The sequence below is a fragment of the Vidua macroura genome, chromosome 3 (assembly GCF_024509145.1).
Source record: "Vidua macroura isolate BioBank_ID:100142 chromosome 3, ASM2450914v1, whole genome shotgun sequence".
Lineage (NCBI taxonomy): Eukaryota > Metazoa > Chordata > Aves > Passeriformes > Viduidae > Vidua > Vidua macroura.
Window position 1 is genome coordinate 26,156,830 of NC_071573.1, and position 21,652 is coordinate 26,178,481.

Sequence of the window (21,652 nt, forward strand, 5' to 3'; positions counted from 1 at the left end):
CTAATTCTCAGTATAAGTTGTGTTTGTTGATAAAGTTTGATTTTGGTGCTCAGGGTTGCTTGTTATTAGCTTTACACTGTAAGGGGCAGAAAGGAAAGTTGTACATATATGTGTTGTTACTTTTAATATATAGAACTAGATTATTTGCAGATTGGTATATTATTCATATGATATTGTTTAATTTTATAATATTTTTCAAAAAACTTATCCCTTTGCGAGGCCTTCAGGTATTCTCTGCCTTCACTTCTTTCACAACAAAGAGCAACCTCTGCTTTAGTGGATCTGGTTAAGTAGTCAAAGGGTAGCAAGAGATGACAGAAACATTTGAGAAATGCAGAGCATGGAGTAAGGATTAGCATAATAGCAAGAAAATCATAAGATGAGCTATTCTTATTCCCCCAATTTGTTGGTTCCTGGTTTCCATATGTTATTAATATTCCTCTGTGTTTTGTTTGAGGAAGTAGTCAGATGAAAGGTCACAACTGTTTCATGAAAGTGGGTGAATCATTTACTGAGTCACTGTGTACAGGCAGTGAATGCTCCATGTATTTGTGACTGTGCATTCCTCTATTAGTTTGCCATCTGTTCTGTGGAAACCTAAATTGCTAGAGATGAAGAGGGCTGCAAATCACTTAAACAGAAATGGTGTTGCAATATAACTTGATGGACTTGAACAGGAAATTGCATAGTTCATTTAAATCACACACTCGGTACAAATTTAGGCTGCATCCTCCCATGAATATTTGAGATAAAAGTTAGATGAGCAGGTATTTACTAGGCAGAAGTAGGATGCCCAGTCATGCTTTGGTCATGAGACGGAGAATGTGCTCGCTTCAGACTTTTGTGATCATATGCAAGGGCTGTAGCTTAAACATGTGTTGCCTCCCCATATTCACACTAAAAAACCCCAGTTGGGGTTGGGGTCAGGGTGTCTGTGACAGATCATGTGACCCAGAACAGCAGTTTTGCTCTTGATTTCCCATCACTGGCATTGGAGATGGGAAAATTCCCACAGCTGAGGTCGGACAAAGACAGAGAGGGAAAAATCACACTGCAGACATAAATTTGGAGAAAAATATTCACCAAAGATTGTAATCAGGATGATGGAAGGGTTTTGTTGGCTTTTTCTCTAAGATTGTCCAGGGGCAAAGTTGACACATTTTTAAATGCCACATCTGCTCAGTCATTTGGCAAATGTGCCTACTTTTGTAACCACCAAATTATATAACGTGGTGGGATGGAGGCAGCCTCACGTGCTTCGCCACAGCCTTGTGGGTCACTTGACAGGATGAGGAACATAATATGATAATCAGGGAATCTTGTCTTTCTTTCTTTATTCCCCCTCCAAGAGAGACAATTTCATGCTTGTGGGAAGGTGCTGTGCTGGCAGTTCTGGGAAGTGACACGCTGTTCCCTGAGCAGGCACCACGCACACATGGTCACACCGCGCGCTGATCCCGTGTATGCCGCGACACTGCACGCTTCCCTCATCCTGATGGGACAGCAGCCTCATTCCCACATGGAAAAACAACCTTTAAGGCTGAAAAAGCACATCAGGCCAGCTTAGGTGTTTGGCCTTTGTTACTACAGCTTCTTGCCAAGCCTGGCAAAACTTTAAAACTGGAGAATTCCCTATAATTTGAGCCAGAGCAGACAAGAGTTCATCTTATTAATACTGGTGGAAATGTGAAGGCCCATCTGCTAGAGGTACTACCTTTTACTTGAGGCAACAACTATAATTCTCACAAATCATGTAGTACAAAGCTTTAAAACTGCCTATTACAGCTGCAGGTGCAGCTATGGTATGGGCAAGGGGCTGAATGGGCATTAAGCAACCCATGGCTGAGTACTGCTGCATGGAGTGAAGTAAAGGGAGACACAGTCCTGCTAGAAAGGCAGGTGAATCTGCTGTAAACTACTTGGAATCCCAATCCACATTTAGGATCCTATCTAGGAAAGTACTGCTGACCTTCTGTATAGGACTCAAGCAATTGAAAGCTAAGCAATTTCATTGATACATTTCTGGAGTGAGGCCTGAGTTTCTTCTAAATGACAACTTTAATTCCAGCTCCTCTGCTCTGACCTTTAGTTGGCTTTATGTAGGCATCCAGGCTTGCAAGTTGTACATTGTACAAAGGGAGTTTGAGTTTGGTTTTCTCTTACTACACCTACAAGTGGAATGCCAGTCTGATGCACTCAGAAATGAAAATAAACACTGAGCAGAGTAAGCAGAAGCACTGTGGCACATGAGAGTTCAGTATGACTTCATTTGTCTAATGCCATCCTGAAGATTGATTTTTTTTTTAATAGAAATAAGTCTAAATAAATGTATTTTAAAGTCTCTTCAGGTAATATAGAATTAATTTATGTGGTACTGAGCAAAATTTTTTAAGTTTTACAGTGCACATCTTTGGAATTACTTTACAACATGTATTGAGTATTGCTGCATTCTAGCAGCCACTGTGATTTCTGCAGTTAAATGAAGGCTTTAAAACCTGATTTGAAATATGAACTGACAAAACTGTGAAAAGAGAGAATGTCTCTGTAAAATATCTGTAACTATTTACCTTCAAATGTGCAGGTATTATGCAATATAGGATCATAAATGTTTTATCCCCTCTTTATCCTCTAGGCATGGAGCTTATATTGTTTTGAGATCAAAATGTACAACATGCAAGGGGGAAAACTAGAACTGCTGATTCTCCCCAAGAATTATTTGTTTAAAATCTCCTTTCCTATGACCATTTTAAGCTGTTTCATGTGTGACTGTATGCAAGGGAAAGAAGCAGCTGGGCTAAAGAGATGTGTTTGTCTGTGCTTAAATATTCCATTATTAATTAGTGAGGTGCTTTCCTGAAATCAGGAGGTTTTACTGCTGCCCTTTATTTCTTGTAATTGTATATTAAAGAAATGGTACTGTGTTTTAAAAGATACTTAAGTATGTCATCAGTTCCAGGAAAAATTAGCAGAAGCTACTTGAATACTTGAACAAATTATACTACGGGCAATATTAAGTCATCTTGCCAGGGGAGGCACGTATGCAGATGGACCTGGGTTTGGGAACTTAAACAGAAAAACCAGAGTGAGTAGGAAGCTTATCTTGGGTAAGAGTAAAGAAAAGCTGAGCAAGAGCTCTCAGAGGAGCATCCTGTTTCACCCGCTGGGGGCACGTTCAGCTGTCTGTTTGATTCTTGCACAGCTGGGAAAGATCTGACCCTGTAAAAGGGCTTGTTAGTTTTATCTTGAAAGTAGAGCTGATAAATAAATTGGGAGGGGGCTAAAAAAACAAGCAAAGAGTAAAGTCAGTTGTTGCTTCTGCCTTCTCTGTGTGTGAGGTTCCTCACCCTTCAGCTGGAGTGCAAGTACTCAAGGAGGCTGAGTACCTGGAGCTGGCACAGCTGAGATGCTGAAACTGTGGTGTGAAGCACAGCCTGGAAACAGTGTCAGACATCTCCTGAGAACAGTCTGGCACTGAGGAAAGTCCCTGTGCTTTCAGCAGCAGAGCTACTACAGAAGAGTCCCACTCCTTCCCATTCCTCCTCTGTGGCAAAGGTTGATCCAGCAACCTTTGCAGCTGTGCTGTGAGTGATGGGCTGAAAAGCCCAGTGAGCGAAGTGGAAGGCTTTGAAATTAAAAATTAATACCAGTTATTAGGACTAACAGTTAAAACAAATTATTATTTGTGAAGTTAATTAAAGCAGCACTATTTTGGAGTTAAATTCTATACCAGTATCTTCCAACTGGAAAAACCACCTGAGTTTTGGCGAGGCGCTCAGGTTAAAATGTTAACAGCTGAGTAGTTTGACTGGTGCCAAAGTTAAATGTGTTTCCTCAGTGATTAATGATCAGGCTCAGCCTCCATGAGAATGTGGTTTCACAAGCCCTTCTTTCTCACAGTAGTGTGCTCTGCATGTCGCTCATTCCAGCCTGCTGCCACCATCACCTACGTATTCACTTGTGCCAGTGCAACAGCTGATGTGACTGCACTGTGAGTTAGATTGGGAAGCTAATTAATTCTGTCTAAAAACCTTTCCTGGGTGGAGGAGAAGGGGTAGGAGAAGTTAATTGTCTTCAATACAGTTCAACATGTGCCTGTACCAGCAGTTGTCCTGGCACAGGTAAGGTTGTGGTGTAAGGTGAGAGTAAATTGGAGGGACCAAGTTGTTAATGCCAGCACTGTTACTGAAAGGTTTGTGAAAATACACCTTGTTTTTGTACAGAGCAGCAGGAAAGAGGATGTAACCAACTTTTCTGGGAATTTCTGGGTTATATGTGGTTATTTTGCTCAGAGCAGAGACTTAGCTTGGAATGCCTGCAGATCCCTCTTCAGATCTCTTTTTCTGTAACAGACTGAACAGGCATCACCTTCCTTTTAAATTCTGAAAGAGCAGGCTGTGCTAGAATGGAATGGATGTGAGTTTATTCACTGGTAAAGAGAAAAAAAACCCTTAACCAACCTGAATTTTTCTGTATGTTACTGTTGATCTTTGGTGCAGTCATCTCATATCCTTTCCTCCACTGGGCACTGCTGCCACAGGAGAGGGTGCCAGTGGCCTGTGGTGCTGCACAGATGTGTGTCCCTTCCAGGCACTGGCCTCAAATCTGCCTCCCTTTGTGCTGTAAATCAGCCCTCCTGGACTGTCTTCTTCACTGCACAGTCTGTGCACTCCTTGCCTGGGTATCTCACAACTTTCCCTGAACTTTAGTTCCCTCTGGTACAGAGGTTCCTTGCCTTCCTTTTTCCAGGTATAGCATAGTAAGATTTTACACTTTATCCAGTACTTTCTACAAAGAGTTCTCCCAACTACATGTGCACCTCCTCATTTCTTACACAGAAAAATAGATATAGGTGATGGTAGCAGTGGAATACAATCACAGCCTGCTCTCATCAGGGTCTGGAATAGTTAAATAGCTGTCCTGGATTAATGCCACTGCTCAAGTAATCTGCATTTAACCATTCCTTTTGGCAGCTTATTTTGCTTATTTGTGTTTATATATCATGTTTCTGTGGTATGTGAATCCAACCAAATCCTGCTGTATGCCTGCAGGCATCTTGCATTGCATACCTGAGACCACACTCACCCATATCACTTTTACTTTTCCAGTCCCAAGTTCTTCCTGTGCTGTTGCTGCCCGAGTACACAGTGCTGTCCCTATGCAATGTAGATGGATATCTGCTCGACCCCTGTGATGCTGTGGAGCTCCCTTCACCTGGGATCTCAGGAAACAGGCTCATCTCAGAGTCAGAAATCAAGAGGAATGTTCAGTGATGTGATTCAGAAACCTAAGTGGGATCAGGGTGGTGTTGTGTAACACAATGAGAAGCTAATGATATTAAAGAATAAAGAACAATAATTATGCCCTGCTGTTGCAATTTTATTATAAAACCTCCTTGATCCCTTCAGTTCTATGTATGATCTATTAACTGGTCAATTGTCAGAAGCCTTTCTCCAGATTTTATTCAGTTCTCAGGTGGGCAGTTTTCCCATCTAAGTTGATACGATTTGGCCTGAGAAGAGGACCAGGAGAGAGCATTTCAGAGTCTGTGCCAGGCAGCAGTGTCAGGAGCCTCTAGGACTCCTCTGTAAGCCCCAGGCTGACAAAGCAGCAAATCCAGCCCACCAGTTCTGCCCGGCCCTCACCCTCACAGCCAAGGATTATCTTGGCTGTGCTTTATGTGGATGCGCCCGTCCAGAAACCAGCAATGTGCCGTGCTTCTCTGCTCCTCACCTTACTTCAGGAAGCCTTTCTCTGGAGCTTGCCGGATTCCTAAAGCGGGCTGCACGCCGGGGTGTCCCGGCCGGCAGGGCAGCGTTTCCCGAGGCTGTGTTCTGCCGCCTTCTCGCGGCCGCCCTTCTGCCTGCAGCCTGCGCTCCTGCGCTCCAGGCACTGCCCTCTGCGCTGCTCACGCCTTAACGCCGTGCCTGAAGGGCAGTGCTGCTGTTCCGGCTCTGGAAATGTTGCTAAAAGTAACAAAAACATTTAGGAAGAAAGTCTTGAGGAGAGCCGCAAAGATGCTCAGAGGGAGCGCCGTTCCCGTGCAGAGAGGCTGAGAGAGATGCGGCAGTTCAGCCTGGGGAAGAGAAGGCTCCAGGGAAGCCCCATTATGCCCTCCGGAGCTTAGAGGGAGCCGATGAAAGACGGGGAGAGCAACTTTTTACTCGGGCAGACAGTGATAGGTCAAGGATGAACAATTTTATACTGACAGAGGAGGGACTTAGATAAGATATTAGGATGGAATTCTTTAGTGACGCACTGGCACAGGTTGCCCAGAGAAGCTGTGGGTGCTCCATCCCTGGAAGTGTTCAAAGCCAGGCTGGATGGGGCTCCAAGCAACCTGGGATAGTGGGTGGCATGTGGCCTGTGACAGGGGATTTGGTACTAGATTTTCTGTAAGGTCCCATCCCAAACCACTTTATGATTCTAGGGTAAGTTCTTAACAGAGGAACTTTGTAACAAAGCTGATTTGAACTGGGACTTTGCTAAAATAATTCCGTTTCAGGTTTAGTTGTAATAAACAAATACTGGGGCTTTGCTAAAATAATTCTGTTTCAGAGTTATTTCGCTGTCTCAGCAATCGTTTTGTTGTTCCTTGAACTCAAATGGAGGAAAATTTGTTGGAAAAGTACAATCCATTAGGTCAAGAGATCGGCGTTATTGCTCTGTTTCAACTGTAAAGTGTTGATGAAACTTTGAATGTAGCTTTTTTCCTGCCATTTTCTGTATGGAGAATGGAGTGACAATAGCAGCTACTTTATGACAGTGTTTGGGGGTTGATTGAAACAAGGTCCTCAGTGCAAAGATTATGTGGTGTAAAAACCAGTAGGACATTTCCCAATAGAATAGGACCCAATTCTTTCAGAGAATCCTGTCTCAGGAGTTGTATTTTTTAAAGGGCTGAACAAAATCAGGGTGACCTCATGCCAAATATAGATCACCGTTTTAAAATTTTTTTGGTAAATTCTTACTGGAAAGCAGAAGAAAACTAAGGAAAAATATTTACTTTTCATGTAGGCATATAAGCATATGTTTTTCAATATGTTTAGACCTAAGTGATTAAATAATTGATTATTAATCAATCGTTGATTTAACCTTAAAATTAAAAAAATCTTTTGTAATAACTAGAAAGTAATAATTTCATTACTGTCTGGTGTCCATCCACCTGTAGTGATGTACAGATGAGAATTCTACCAAGTACCATCCTGATAATTAATAACTCTTCTAATGGAAGAAAATATGCTTTTTTTCTGCACTCCTCCGAAGAAGTACATATAGAAATAAAGAAGTTCATAAGAAATTAGTATTGTCTTCAGCCAGTGTCACTTTTTTCTGCAACAGAGCAGTAATCTGAGGGACTTTATATCGCCAGAGTACAGCAATTCTAGAAAATGTAATGATTTTCATGAGTAAAGACAGATGAAGAGGTGGCTCTGGTTTTGTCTCTCTTTTCAGAGGCACAGTTCAGGACTCAGCAGATGGATAACCTTAGGTCATTTGAGTGTATCAACTGGGCAGCAAATTCAGCACTGATCAAAGCTAATTTGAGGGGTGGCAGATTTATGCTAAGTGGGCCGGAGGTCAGGGTGTTGCAAAGTGTTGCTATAAAATCATCCATGCTGGATTTGCTGTGGAAGAAGTGGCAGGAATGCAATGGCTGCGACTGCTCAGACAAAGCACATCCTTCTGTGCCTGTGCCCCTAGCAAACAGCTGCTTGCAGGGCTGGCTTGCTTGGGGTGTGACAGCTCCCTGACATCCAGGGTGTTGGAGTTCTGGATGCTGAGAATTTTAGACTTTCTGTGCTGACAGACTCTGACTCCCAGGAGAGCACTGCATTTGACCTGAGGCTGTGGAAAGGGCTTCCAAAATTGATTAATAGCACTGGGATTATGGGTATGTCGTTTGATTAGAAGTGTGTAATGTCATAGGGTAGAAAATTAGAGTTTAAGATTTTAGAATACAGGAATATATATGGGGCAAGATGGAGGTTTTAGGGCAGTGGCTGGTTGATCTTCTTCACCTTCTTCTTCATGGGTTTGGGTAGTATTTTGTAATTGGACAGAGAAGTCCGCATTGCAGACTACGAGAGATCAGTTATTGGGTTAAAAGTGAAAATAATTTAGGTGTCATTTCTTAATTGCATAGTTTAGCTTTAGTAATAAGAGATAGCCATTTTGTAGCTTGTCAGTAGAATGCTGTAGAACTACTACCTGTAATATAGATAAGAAATAATAAACATCTAAGCCTGAACATGAAATTCAAGTGCCTTCAATCCTGACCTCAACAGAGGTAGAAAAAAGAAGCCGAAAATCGGCACCAGGGGTTTGAGTCACTGAAGAGTTGCTTACATTTCAACACACATGTGGTGCCCCACCTGTGTGGTTGTGATGTCCCAGTCTTGAGATTAAGGAAGCACACAAGATTCGTAAATGCTTGTGGGCAAAAGGATCTACAAAAGTCAAGTTAAGCTTCACAGGAAAAGGGAGAACCAGGGGTGGGACTTTGGGAACGCAGTGAGGAAGTCTGTAGGTTGCATGAAAAATGGACGGGAGAGATTAAAGTAGTGCTTCAGCCACTGGAATATTTTTTTCTCTGTGTCTGTATGTCTGGTAGCTGGCTCATAAATGTTTTCTTATACACGCAGGGTCACGGACGAGTTAAGGCGGTAGCGGACTTTGTCCCCAGCTCTGTTTAGCAGTGCGCTTAGATGGCGCAGCCGCTGGATGTCTCTCCTGCTCCGCTTTCACGGACAAGGACCAGCCTTCCAGGGGGACGAGCCTACAGCTGGGAAAGACAAACGGGTCAGTGTGGGAGGCCAGCTGCTCGCTGCTGCCCAGCTGACTGCCATGATGTGACACAACTCTCAGCACAAGAGATGGTGAGGTATCAGCAAGACTGACAGATGAGAAATTCATTTTTCTTCTATTACAAGAGCACTTTTTCCCCCACCCCATTCTTCTCAGTTGTGCTCTGTGCCACTGTACTAAACCTGGTGTACCAATAACTGAAGACTATTTGAAAAAACAAATTACAATTTCTAATGCCTTTCTCAATAGTTACCATATGTAAGCAAGTATTCTCTTAGGCTGGATAGACGAAATGCACCAGGTAAATGTTCTTTTTTCATGCCAGGGATTTTTGGCACAGATCAGTTAAGCTGGGAGCAACTTAATATAAACAAGAATTAGATTTCCCCTTTCTGGAAGAGTCTGCACTCTCTGCTTCCTTTGTTTTGAAACAGAATTGAGAGAGACATACCTTCAGAACTTCCAATGAAATCCTGCTCTGAAAAAGTGGGCATTAGGATAGAATTTTGGTTACCTGTGTGAGTCAAGGATACAGGACCAGGCTCTTTGTCTTGCCCAGCTGCTGCATTGGAAAGGCAGTGGAAATCTTTCTGCAGGCACATTGTCAGCCCTTGTTTGTCTGAGGCATCAAAAATACACGAAAGCAGCAAAACTCTTCAGAAGCTCTGTGGAGCTTGAGAACCTCAATGTGTCTGACTTGTGTAGAATCAGAGTTCTGTACTTCTGCCCAGCACAGAGCTCTCAGGGATGGGGAACACAGGGGAGAACGGAGTGGTGCCTCAGGCAGTGCTTTCAGAAGGACCCATGAAGGTGAATGCAGGGAATTTCTGTTTCAGGGACCTAGCTAGGCTAATATGGGTATTTGGGGTTAGGTTGGAATGTAATAGAGAGCTCAAAGTTTCAAGGTTAATGTGATGACTAGATCATTTTTTCCTATCCTCAAGTCTCCACACTATTTTCAGAAAGTTTCATCTGTATATTGTGAAATAGTATGTTTCCTTATATTCATATTATATCTTTAATTCTTTCACTTAGAAAACAACTTAGCTTATAAATTCTGAATGCTAAAAGTCTGATATATTTCAGGATTTTGCTGGATTTTTTTTTCCCTGTGTATTTTTTTCTCAGTATATATGAAAGGAGTTACATAACTTTTGACTTTAGTTGTTGGCCAGTATTTGATCTCCTCTAGTTTATTTATGTCAGAAATGTTTATACAAAGTGATGTATCTTTGTGTACATTCTTTGTAATCAAAGTAGGATTAAACTGAGGTCCTGTTTTCCTAAATGTAGCAGGAAAAAAAAGACAATAGGAAACAGCTCTTTTGGCAGTAGCCCAAGCCTCTCTCTTCAATCAGGGCTGCACTCAGAAAATCCTTGCTCCCTTTTTTTCTCTCTTTGTGGTAATTCAGGATCATTCTACAAAGTGCTTCACTGGTTTGGGGTGTTTTCTTACCTACATTTGTAACATTCCTGACTGGGCCACACAATTTTGCTAAAATTACATACACACACTTTTGTGTTTGCATCCACATGGCTCAGGTGGTTTTTTTATTTGCTTGTCTTGTGGCTGTTGCTTGGGGGGCAAATACTTATTTGTCTGCATCTTCAGTTATATTTCAAACCCATTTGCTTCTCTAGGACTACAAACTGATGTCATTCCACTCCATTTTCTGCTGGGTTTCTCTGAGGCCATTCAGGAAAACAGGCAGGAAAAGAAGTTTTGGTCTCTCTTATCTCAGACAGTGTAATGTAAGGAATGTCAGAAGTGTTCTTTAACTGTCTAAAGGAAGCATTAAACAGGGGAGGTGCTCATTGCCATGTTCCTAAAGTCTGTGGAAGACAAATTTGCATTTTGCTATACTGAATATTTAAAAGCCCTTAGTCCTTCTGGATTTTAGCTTTTCCACGGTTGTATTGAGAAAGATGTTTGCCTAATTCTGACTATGTATAAAAACAATAATCAGAAGTGGTTATTCTGTGCAAGAGCCAAAATGGATGGCTGTTATCTTAGACTGTCAGTGAAACCCCTGGAGAACTATTTAATTATGTAAATTAGCATGAAATTAGAAAATTATGTTTACTTTGAATTTTGGGGAGGATGTTTGTTTTTCTTCCCCTGCAAAACCAAGAATAAGCACCATCAAAACATGGTTTGTTTCTATAGCTTTTAGCTAGATTTAGCAGTTGCTTCAGGTTCATAAGTACTTATCTCACCTGTATCTTGCAACAATATTTGTCAAAACTCACAGTAGTGTGGATGTCTTAATATTCTTCGAAGGGAAAAATGAAGGAAAGGGATAATTAATGATGTACACAGATGTACAGTGAAGTACAGAGCTCTGAAGTTCCAAAGTTTTTTTTTAACCAAAAGCAAATGTCCATTTAAATCTAGAATTATGGGAAAAAAGTGGATATGTAATTGTGTTCGTAATCAGAGAGGTACTTTTTTGGTGCTTTAAATAATGTAAAATATGTAGGTTTTTGAGCAGCATAGAAAACATGAAAGTTGATAATATAGGAGGTTACTGTGGTTTAGGGAAAAGAGGGGGGACTGGATTCCAAAATAGTGAAATTCAGCATAGTTCAGTTGGAGCTCTGTGTTTCTATTGTACACTAGTTGAAAATTGGTTTATGATTTCAAGTTGCATAGAAACAAAGCAAGCAAACAAAGAAAATGTACTGCTATGAAAGCATCCATCTAGGAAAACATTTGGGGGAGAAAAATACAGTGAGAACAGCACTCTTTCTAAATTAAATTTACTATTGCGTTTAATAAAGTTTCCTAGTAAGGAGTTCCTGAAAAATGTGAACTGAAATGTGAAGCAAACTGTCAATGCTCTTTTAGCTGCCTTGATTGTGTATTTACAAGAATAAATTTCTTAATTTTTTTTTCATTACTTCTAAAGAAAAAAGAAATGCTTCATAACCACCTAGAGCAGCATGTGCTATGATTGTTTCCAAAGGAGCAGCTTAAAAGTTTCATAAATACCAAAGTTAATAGGCTCCTAGAAGCAAGGAAAATTGCCTGTAGGTGATTTCTACTTATACAGAAACAGCTCTTCTCTGAACTGCAATCTTCTCTAAACTTTCTCTCCAGGCCTGTTGCCTATTACTGTGCTGTCCTTTCCTACTTCCTTTAGCTGTTTTGAATCAACAGTGTGGGTAGAGCAATACTTATATGAAATGTACTTGAGGGTGAAACACTATCTCACAAATTACAGAAAATATACAACGTTAAGTGCAGCTTGTGGCTATAGGCAGATCTGAAGCAGTCTAATGGGAACACACTGACTTTTTGAAAATGAAACAGCTATGCCACATTGTCATAAAGCCATAGTTAGGGCTGAATTTGAAGAAGAGAAAATCTTTCAAAAAGTGGCTTCCAGAAAGAAGTCTGAGAAATATATTTTTTTCATGTATTGAGTTGCTATTTGGTATGCAGTAGGAGATGCTTCTTTATTTTTGCTGCTTTTCCATCCCTCTTGATGTTAAGGCACTTAATTGATAACTTTTACTAAAAATGTAAAATCATTGTTTTCTGCATAAACAGGATAATATGTATATGCCTCACAATGGTCTTATTTGGAATAAGAGTTTTTTCCTCTCCTTAAAGGTGCAGGAAAACCTCATCATTATTACACAGTTCACAAAATCATGCTTAGGAAAGGACGTGCAGTGAGACAAGACATGCTAGAAAACTGGCTCTCCCTGTTGGGCTTTCATCAGCCTTTGAGTCCTGGTGGGCTTTCTGCTGGTAGAGCCTTAAAGCAGCCTGAAGGCAGCAGAGTTGGTTTTACAGAGGGCAGCAGGAGGCTGAAACAAGACTGAGCAGGGCTGGTTATTGCACGGGAGGAGGCTGATGAAAACTGCTGGGCTGTCCCCCTGAGGGCTGAGCTGCTTCCAGCCAGGAAGGGCTGATGAATTGTGATTCACAATATTGCATCCACACTTGGGATACCCATTAGATACATATGAAGAGGGCCTTGCTCTATTCTTCTTTACTGTTCCATGTTCTGGTAATTTCATTTTATATCCAGACAGTTGTTCATCATATAGATATTTGTATTTCATATTCCTCACATTTTCTAAAGACTTTGTTGGTGGGGCAGAAACATTCGTAAAGTTGTGGCAAGTTTCAGAAGTCTGTTATCTGAAGTTTTATGTAGGACCTTTTATACAAGCCTCTTTTTTTGAAAGCTAGCTCTGGAAGTACATTGTTGCTATTAGCACCCCTGGGGGACTGTCTCCCTCTGGAAGATAAATGTATGCTTCCCTAGCAAAGATGATGTTGTAGGCTTGATTGAAGAATGAGCTCTTAATTCCCTCAACCTCTGTTTTTTCAGCAAATCTGTCCCTGATTCTCTGTTGCAGGGTGTAGAGTAAAATAAGGGAAAACATTTTTCCTCCTTCAGGTAACAAGTAAGCCTCTCTCTCTCTCCTTCTGTCCATCTAGCTGCAGCTGAACAAAAAAACATCACAGGAACTTAAGGGGAGAAATATAATCCAATATCTATTTCTTCTAATCACTATGTACAATATAAAATAATACTTAATTCCCCAGCTCATTATAAAGCATATATTTCTTCTTTCCCCACTTCACTAGTCTGAAATAATTCCTGCTGGCTCTGGACTTTTCTTACTCTGCTGTGGCTGTCAGCATCAAAATTTCTATTACCTCTCTCTCCCTTCATTCTGGGGGTCCTTCTCTCCTCTTACTCTCTTTTTATCACTGATTTCTCCCTCCTCCTCCTGTCACTCTTTTGTTTTCTTGATTCTCCAAGAGCTTGCCACACACTGGCAGGATGGAGTCCTACTGTTTATTTTGTTCTGCCTGATTGGGGAAGCTGAAACTTAGCAACCCTTGGACTTCTCCAAGCTGCTGTGTGTAATTGAATTGTCTAGAGTGTTAATCATCATTGGATTATTCTGACATTCTTGATGCAAAAATATGTACATTAAAATAATAATGTAATTATAGAATATGCTTTTAGCATGAATTTATTTCTTCTTAGTGACACAGAAATGATTTACTACTCCCAATATTTATATATTGTTTTGACAGATATGCAGTGGGCTATGACTAATTTTAAGGTGGTACAGTTTATTCCATGCTGTTTAAAAGCAAGGATTTCCCCCCTCCCCTTTTACCCCATCACATTTTATTATTCATGGACACATTTGAATTGTCAGCTTTCCCAAAACCTTGGTGTATTGGCTGGAATGATCAGACTAATTGCTTAACCATGTCATCGCTAACTAGGAGTACTGAACGTGCTCTTGCTTTATCTTTTCCCTAGCAGTTCTTCTGGTTTGTTTTTTTATTTATCCGTTAGTTTAAATGTAAGAAATGCAAGCCAAAATAGCCAGTAATGTGGAAATGTAGGCTGCCAGGAGCTGTGTGGGCTAAGAGTAAACTTTTGACTTTGGAGGCAGGATGCTATGGCAGCTCAGCTGGCAGGTTAATGGTGATTGTCATGAATATTAAATGACAGAACCAAAACAAAACTCCCAGAGAGACACTTATGCACAAATCTTACATAGCAGCACAAGCAGCTCAGACAGCTGGCTCTCTGTAGGCTCTCTTGAAAGAAAACAGTGCCGAGGAGTATTAAGATGATTTTTATAAACCGGAAAGCCAATTTGTGATGCACTGGTTGAAAGTTAGAGGCCTTAATGATTTACAGATTTAGGCAAAAATCTGTTTTCTGAAGTAGATAAATAACAGGTAAATTATATCTATGCTGTTCTGCCTTGGATTAAGTGCTTTGTAATATTTTTTGAGTTTTGTGCTGTCTGAGAATGTGTAAACAAATGTGTACCAGCTTTATTGTTAGAGTTCATACCAGCTCTGGTGTGCAGGTATAGCCCCACTTTTCCCTCTGAAGTTCCTCTAATTCCTTTTTTGTTTTGATTTGTTTTTTTTCTTTTGGGTTGGGTTTTTTCTCTCAAAAAAACCCACCAAAATTCAGGACACAGAATAATGAACTACATTTGAGTTTCTGTTTTGTGATTTGTCCCAGACAGGGTAAGAACTTGCTATTCACGGAGTTCCTCCTTTGGCTCCTGTGGTGTAAAGCTACCTGTACCTCCTGCTACACGGAAAAATTTGAAAAAGAACTAAAATTCAAGAAGCCTGGATTTATTTGAAGTAACACCAGTAGAGATCTGGGATGATTCCATTAAAAGCACTGCAGTCATGCTTCTAAAAGGATATCTAAAGGTGAGACATTCTCCAGGGCCTAGACAGTAATCTTTGTTACATTTTTAAGTGGGGATCAAATCCTTACACATACCTTCCTTGACTTTCATGGTTATTTAAATTTATACCAATTTAATATGTGGTTCAGTGATCTCCATACTCCAAAAGGAATGAGCTGAAATAACAGAGTAGGTTTCCTCAGATAACTGCACATTGGCATGATCCATTTTGTGGTGTTATTCTGAGCATAAAAAGATAAAGTAAATCTAAACTATTTTAGGTGCAATGAGTCAATCTAAATGAGTTGATGGAAAAAGATAAAAATGAAAGGACAGTCCAGTTAGAGGAAGTTATGGAGAGTAATGCTTTTATATAAACATTCTACAAAATTTATTTGGCTTTCCAAACTCTGTCTATAAATCAAGAAGTGCTTTCCAGTAGCTCATGGAGACCTCTCAGGTCTAGCTGTCTACTTTTAGTTCAATTTCATCAAAAACAGAATTCTTATATATATATATATATATATATATATATATATATATTTAAAGTAGATTTAAAAAAGTATTTATGTAAATAATTAATACAGGTATTCCAATGATTATTATGTGACTACCAGCAGTGTGCACAATGAAAAATACAAGTGGCCAGCAGATTCCCAGCTGTGAAGAAAACACATTCAGTGAGATGATTTTTCAGCTAGTACCAGGAGAACCCCTGATTTATTTCTGTTGTTCTTAAAGCAAACACTCTAGTGGAGGTTTTTTTAAAAGGGTAACATAAACCAGATACATTTCAAAGACTTAGGCTAGCTTATGTTCATGTTTTCACAGTACCATGAGGAATTTACATACACTGCCTCTGACAGGCCTTGCAATAGAGCTACAGTATTGTACAATAATGGTTTGTAACTATTTTCCTTTGCGTTAAAGCTTCCCATAAATACGTATTACTTGGATCAACATGGGGTAAACCTCACTCACTTCAACTGAAAGATGAAGCACCACAAAGTGATACTTCTTTGGAGTGAGGAAAGTGAACTTAGAGCTCCATAAAGTAGCATTCTTGATACTATAGGAATCTTGCGGTCCCACCAGCCCAAATGTCCAGCCAACATTACCTTCCTCAAGAGGCTGGAAGTCACAGCAGGGATAAAAGTCACAAGGAATTCAAAGAAAACACCAGCTTATTTAACAGCTGGGAAGCCATTAAGGATGGCAAAGCTGTAGTGAAGCTGAGAACTGCACCCTCATTTCTGTGTCCCAGGTCACCTCTTCACCGGCTAAACTCCAGGCTCCTTTCTTAAACTGCAGTGGGCATCGTTTAAAGACAAAATGGAAAAAATTTATAAGTTATGGACTGAACAGAGCAGTGTGATTTTTCATGAATCCAGGCACCTGCAAGGTATCAAGGCCAAAGGCATCATATTTTGGGAAAATGAGACTGGGGTTGTCAAGCAAGGAGCCAGCAGTATGAGCTGTTTAATTGTGCTAATTTCCCCACAACTGTATCCAAGAAGGATGTCACACTTTTCTGTTCTCAAGTTCAACCTTATCTCTGAGAGCATCAGCAAGTTTCACCTCTTCTGAAAGAGTACTCTCCTGTGATTTATTTATAATCTCCTGCTGCTTCTTGTAAGTAGAGTTTCATTCTCCTTCCTTTGCTCTGCTTCACATCATTATATTGCACTGGTACACTGCTGCTTCACATATGATCCTTTCAGCAGCCTATTTTCTTCCAGCTGCAAGACACGCTAAGCTCAAAGGAGACCACTCAGAGGAATGGGAAGGAATTTAGGGACAATAATAATATTTAATGTGTAGAATCACAGAGTCTCAACACATACCAAACATCTCTGCTAAGCTCATGTTCCTAAAATCCTTTCAAGTTCACTAAAATTGATAGGTTGGTCTTTACACACATTAATACTGAGAGTTTTTCAGCTATCCCTACAAGCTCATTTCTGCCTATCATTTTTGTTGTGTCAGGGTGTTATTTGTGACCTGGTCAGTTTAATAAATACATGGAATACAACATGGTTTAAAAGACTGTAAGACTGCTGCTGCCTTTGTCTAAATTGCTGGATCTGTCGTGTATATCAGGACAAACATGTACGTTTGTCTTTGTGTAACATGAAAATACTTCAGAAATGCCTTGAAAGTCCTACTGCCCTATTCTTAAAATGTCTTGCATCTATTTTAAAGTACAGAGCATGGTGAAACAATAAATAAGGAAAAATCCTTGAAATGCCTGAGGCACTTCCAAGACATGTAATCTCAATTTAAACATGTAATCCCTTTTGATTACCACTTCTGCCTTAAGTATACTTAGGTGTGCTGCACAGTTCAGAATGAACATTTTGGATTTTTTGTGGAATGATATTTTTTCTTATTAGTAAAGTTTTTTTGAGTTTTGCTCAAACTTAACAATTAATAAAGGGATGAATGGAATGAATAATTTTGAGTTTACCTGGAGTTTTATCTGCAGTGTAAAATAAGGGCTACGGAGCCACAACCCCCAATGAGGCAAATAACTGTCCTAGGATACTCTTGATCTGCCATGGCTATTTTGAACCAGTTATCAGTTTAATCTATAAAGTTACCCTTCAGGCAGTGAATTGCTTGGTAACTAAGTTCTGTGTATCCAACATAAATGATTTTAGAATCCCTGCAAAACAGCACAGAAACATGGCACGAGGAAGTTTTCAGTTATCATCTAGTTCTGTCTGCCCAAACTGGCTGAAACAAGTGCTACCTTTAAGGATTTTTTTTTTTTTTCCAATCAAAGTTTTTGTTCTCTACGAAAGAAGGGTGAAAGCTCTAAGCTTCCGCTCTACCTTCAGATACTCCTACTAGCTTAGGCCTGGCTTGATTCAGTTCACGTGTTTGACACTTTGTATGCCACTATCTGAGTTGTTGTAATCTTTAAAGCCCCGGGAGAAGTGAATTAAAATTTTCACAATGCAAGGGTTTAGATTCAAGTCTTTTTCAAGACTTTATCTGCTGCCTTTGCACAGTATGGGAAAACTTTAAGCAAAATCTGAAGGTAAAATATAGATCCTGGGACAGTGATTTCCTTTTTCAGAGAGGTTTCTTTAACTAGGGGGAAAATTAGGTCATTTTTTGATTTCTCTTGGCTGGCTTATCTCCAAGATGGCCTGCACCCAGTTTCTTCTAAACTTTTCACTTCTCAGAAGGATAATATCTCATGTCAGAATGATAAAGACTCATGTCAAGGAGTACTGCAGAACATGGTAAGCTGAACATTCATCAACAGTAGAAAATTTCTGATGGCAGCAGCTACAAATAACTTACAGGAAACATTAAAAGAAATTGTTTATTCAAGAGTACTTCCTATGGCTCTGTAGTTCATCCAGGTGCACAAGCTCTATTTTTCACAGAACATTCATCTCTGTTTCTTTTGGTTTGGATTTCTCATCAACAGATTACCCAAGCCAAGATTTAAGTGTAAGTTTTGTAAACAAGTAAATCAGGACTCACACATTCTACTGAACAGAAAGAAAAAAGCTAAACCAGAAGGTGTTCTGTAGAGCCCAACAGATGGATAAGGGTGCAAGTTTGCATTGTTATCATTGGCCATATTTGACAGAAGCAAAAATAGGAAGTACTGCTATCAGACCTGCTCTGCCAGATCTACCTTGCCAGTATCAATTGTCCCAGAAGCACACTAAGATAAATTCTCATTTCCCACCTATTTTCTTTTCTGGGTTAGGGTTATTTTGGACATGCCAAGGTCAAAATCATGCCTATCAAAGTACTTCTAGCAGTGATGCCCAGTTATCATACATGCAGGTCTTTGACACTCTGACTACAGAGGGGGAAAAAATCACCTTTTGATATAGCACTGTCTACCAAATGTAGCACTTTTCTACCAAAGCAGACAGATATGTTGTACATTATAATTGTCTGAACTGGCACTCACAGAGCTCTGAATGAAGTGCTACAAATCTAAAAGTTTAGTGATTTTTTGTTTCTTTCAAAGCATTCACAGACAAGTACTAGTTTGTTTGAAAACTGCTATTCTGTATACCATTTAAATAGCTCTCAGGTTATAGATTAATGTGCTTTTTTGTGAATATTACTTATGGGGCACAGATTTGTCATATAAATTGCATGGTTTGTATATTTTTTTTCCTCTATGGAGAGGAAAACATTAGGCAAAGGAATAAATGGATGATGGGTAACAAAGTGTGTGATTGTCATCACTTACGTCAGTTCTGGGATTTCAAGATATCCAGTGTTCATCTGAAAATATGCAAATACTAATCAGAGCTGCTTAGCACATCTTTCTGGTGTGCAGCTGAATCCTTCTGAATGGCAGCTTTTTCACTCACTGAAGCAGGCAGATTTTTTTTTTTACTTTTTTTCCTTTCAGTTCAACCAGATGAGCTGAAAAATTAGCATTGGGTTTACTAAGTGCATCCTTCCACATCTCTTCCATTTTCTCTTGAGCAAATGCAAATTACATTGAGCCCATTTCAGATAAATATATTAATCTATAAGAGACAGAATACATATGTGAAAGTCATCTAAACCATTTTGTCTTGTTCTACAGGTTTTTGGGAGTCTTACAAGGGAAAACGACAACAATTTAATACCTTTCCAAACTATCATTTGTTGAATGTATTGCCTGATAGTGGTTTTGAAACAACAGTAAAAGGAGGTGATTTACAAACTCTTTTGAGACTTCCTCCATTCCAGAGCACAATCCTTAAACAGGTAAGCATCCTCTTTTAATTTTTACTGAAACATGGAAGGCTGGTAGGTCTGACAAGTGTAGTCTGAACTGTGATCCCACTGTGATTCCTACACTGATGTTGTGATGAATTCACAGCCAGTGGTACCATCAGACCACAAAGTTAGTAGCCTAAGCTGCAGTTTTCAAAGGATCACAAGGCCTTTTCTGCAAAAGAAAACTAATACAAAACCTGATTTCAGTCAATGACTCGTATTTTAGCAAAGGGCTACAAAAAAAGTGGTGTCCATATACATAATATGGATAGAAATGACTTTGTCTTATCCTAAATTCTTGGAAACATCTCAGCTGCTCTATCTGCAGGATTCAGAGCCCCTGCATTCCAGCAGGTGGTCTTGTTTAGATTAGGATACAATAACTAATAACATGTTCTTAGGAGGATTTCTCTTCACTGCACTCTCTACAACTGCAAAAAAGTAAAGGGAGTACTTTGATTTGCATTTCATAAACCCTTTACTGAATTTTTGTGGCTTACACTTGCAGTCCTAATGCTTCAGTCGTTAATAAGAGAAGTCCTTCTTGAAGCAGGGATGATAGAATTTATCCTGTCACAAATGTGTTAAGTGTCAAAGTGAGGGACTATGGAAAAGAGTGCCAGCTGGAAAACACCAAGTCTAGGTAAGTGATAATGCACCTAGGTAAGTGATAATTCTTAACATTCTCATAATTCTTAATATTCTGAAGAGTAAACTATTATTAAGTACTAAAGGAAGGCAATTCTTGGTGCAGCAATTCATTAAAACCTTAGACCTAAGTTAGCAAGATGGATGTTGGAAGCAAATTGACATTTGCAATGTTATCTGGAAGCAGCAAGCAAAATGAAAAGAAATTCTAGACTCTCCAAAAGAGGTGTGGAGTAGGAGGGCTGCAACAGGGCTTTTCACAGCTTGCTTGTTTTGAGTGCAATTTATAGATCATGAGGGCACCTGTTTTACTGGAATAATACAGAGGTCAGGGAAATCCAGCTGCCTGAATAAAGCTGACAGTTCGCTTTTAAGCAAAATCAATTTCAGGCCATTGGCAAGTAAAACAACCTTAGACATAAAATAGTGTTGTTGAATTAACACTAAAAGAACTACTGTGGTACTCTGCATTTTTAAAAAGCAGTCAGTGAAAACGTATCAAGGATGTGTCCCCTTAAAGCCTTATTGTTGTAACACTTCTATTGAGTGGAAACCCCAAGTGAAATAGCCTAGGAAGTGATTAGATGTGAAACCTTCCGTTTCCAAATGGAAATTAAACCAAAAAAGGAAATGTTTTTCTTTCTAAAGTGCACTCAGTTGTGATAACCTTGTCTTTAATAACAGAAAGGAAGGACTAAAGCATCTCCCTCAAAGACAAGGGTGAGAGCAGGTTGAATTTGTGAGGATCTTGCAATACAAGAGGGGGTTTTATATCACCATTTCCTGTTGCAACAGGACCACTTCCTCATTGAAAAGAACCTGAAATTTAGTACAAGCAGAAGCTGAGTTACCTGCTTTGACATCAGCAAAGGTGATTTCATAGGGAGAACAGAAAAAAACAGGGAGAGAACAGGAACACTGAGCCACTCAGTGGTGATGAGCTGCAATTGAGCTAAAACGGGGTTTTTTTGAAATGCAGCTGGATATCTTGATCCCAGATGAAGCAAGGACTTCTACAGTAACCACAGCAGCACTGCTACTGAAGCTGCCCCATCAGGAAGCATGCAAGGAAAGAAGAAGGGCAAAAAAACTAGTAGGCACTGAGAAATTATTTGTGAAATGTTGGCAACCAACCAACCACCATAACCACCAAACCCACATGCATTCCCACAAAGACAACAGGTTATCATCATGGAGCAAACTCCCAGCTGCTGTTGGTCTCTAATCAAAAGGGCAGCAGTATCAGAAG

The 21,652-nt window shown here is 39.9% G+C and overlaps 1 protein-coding gene across 1 annotated transcript in view; it reads right to left on the bottom strand.

The window, feature by feature from the left end:
* Nucleotides 1-21,652, bottom strand: part of DTL (denticleless E3 ubiquitin protein ligase homolog) — a 167,069-nt gene that overhangs the window by 11,714 nt on the left and 133,703 nt on the right. The gene's annotated exons all lie outside the window — the stretch shown is intronic.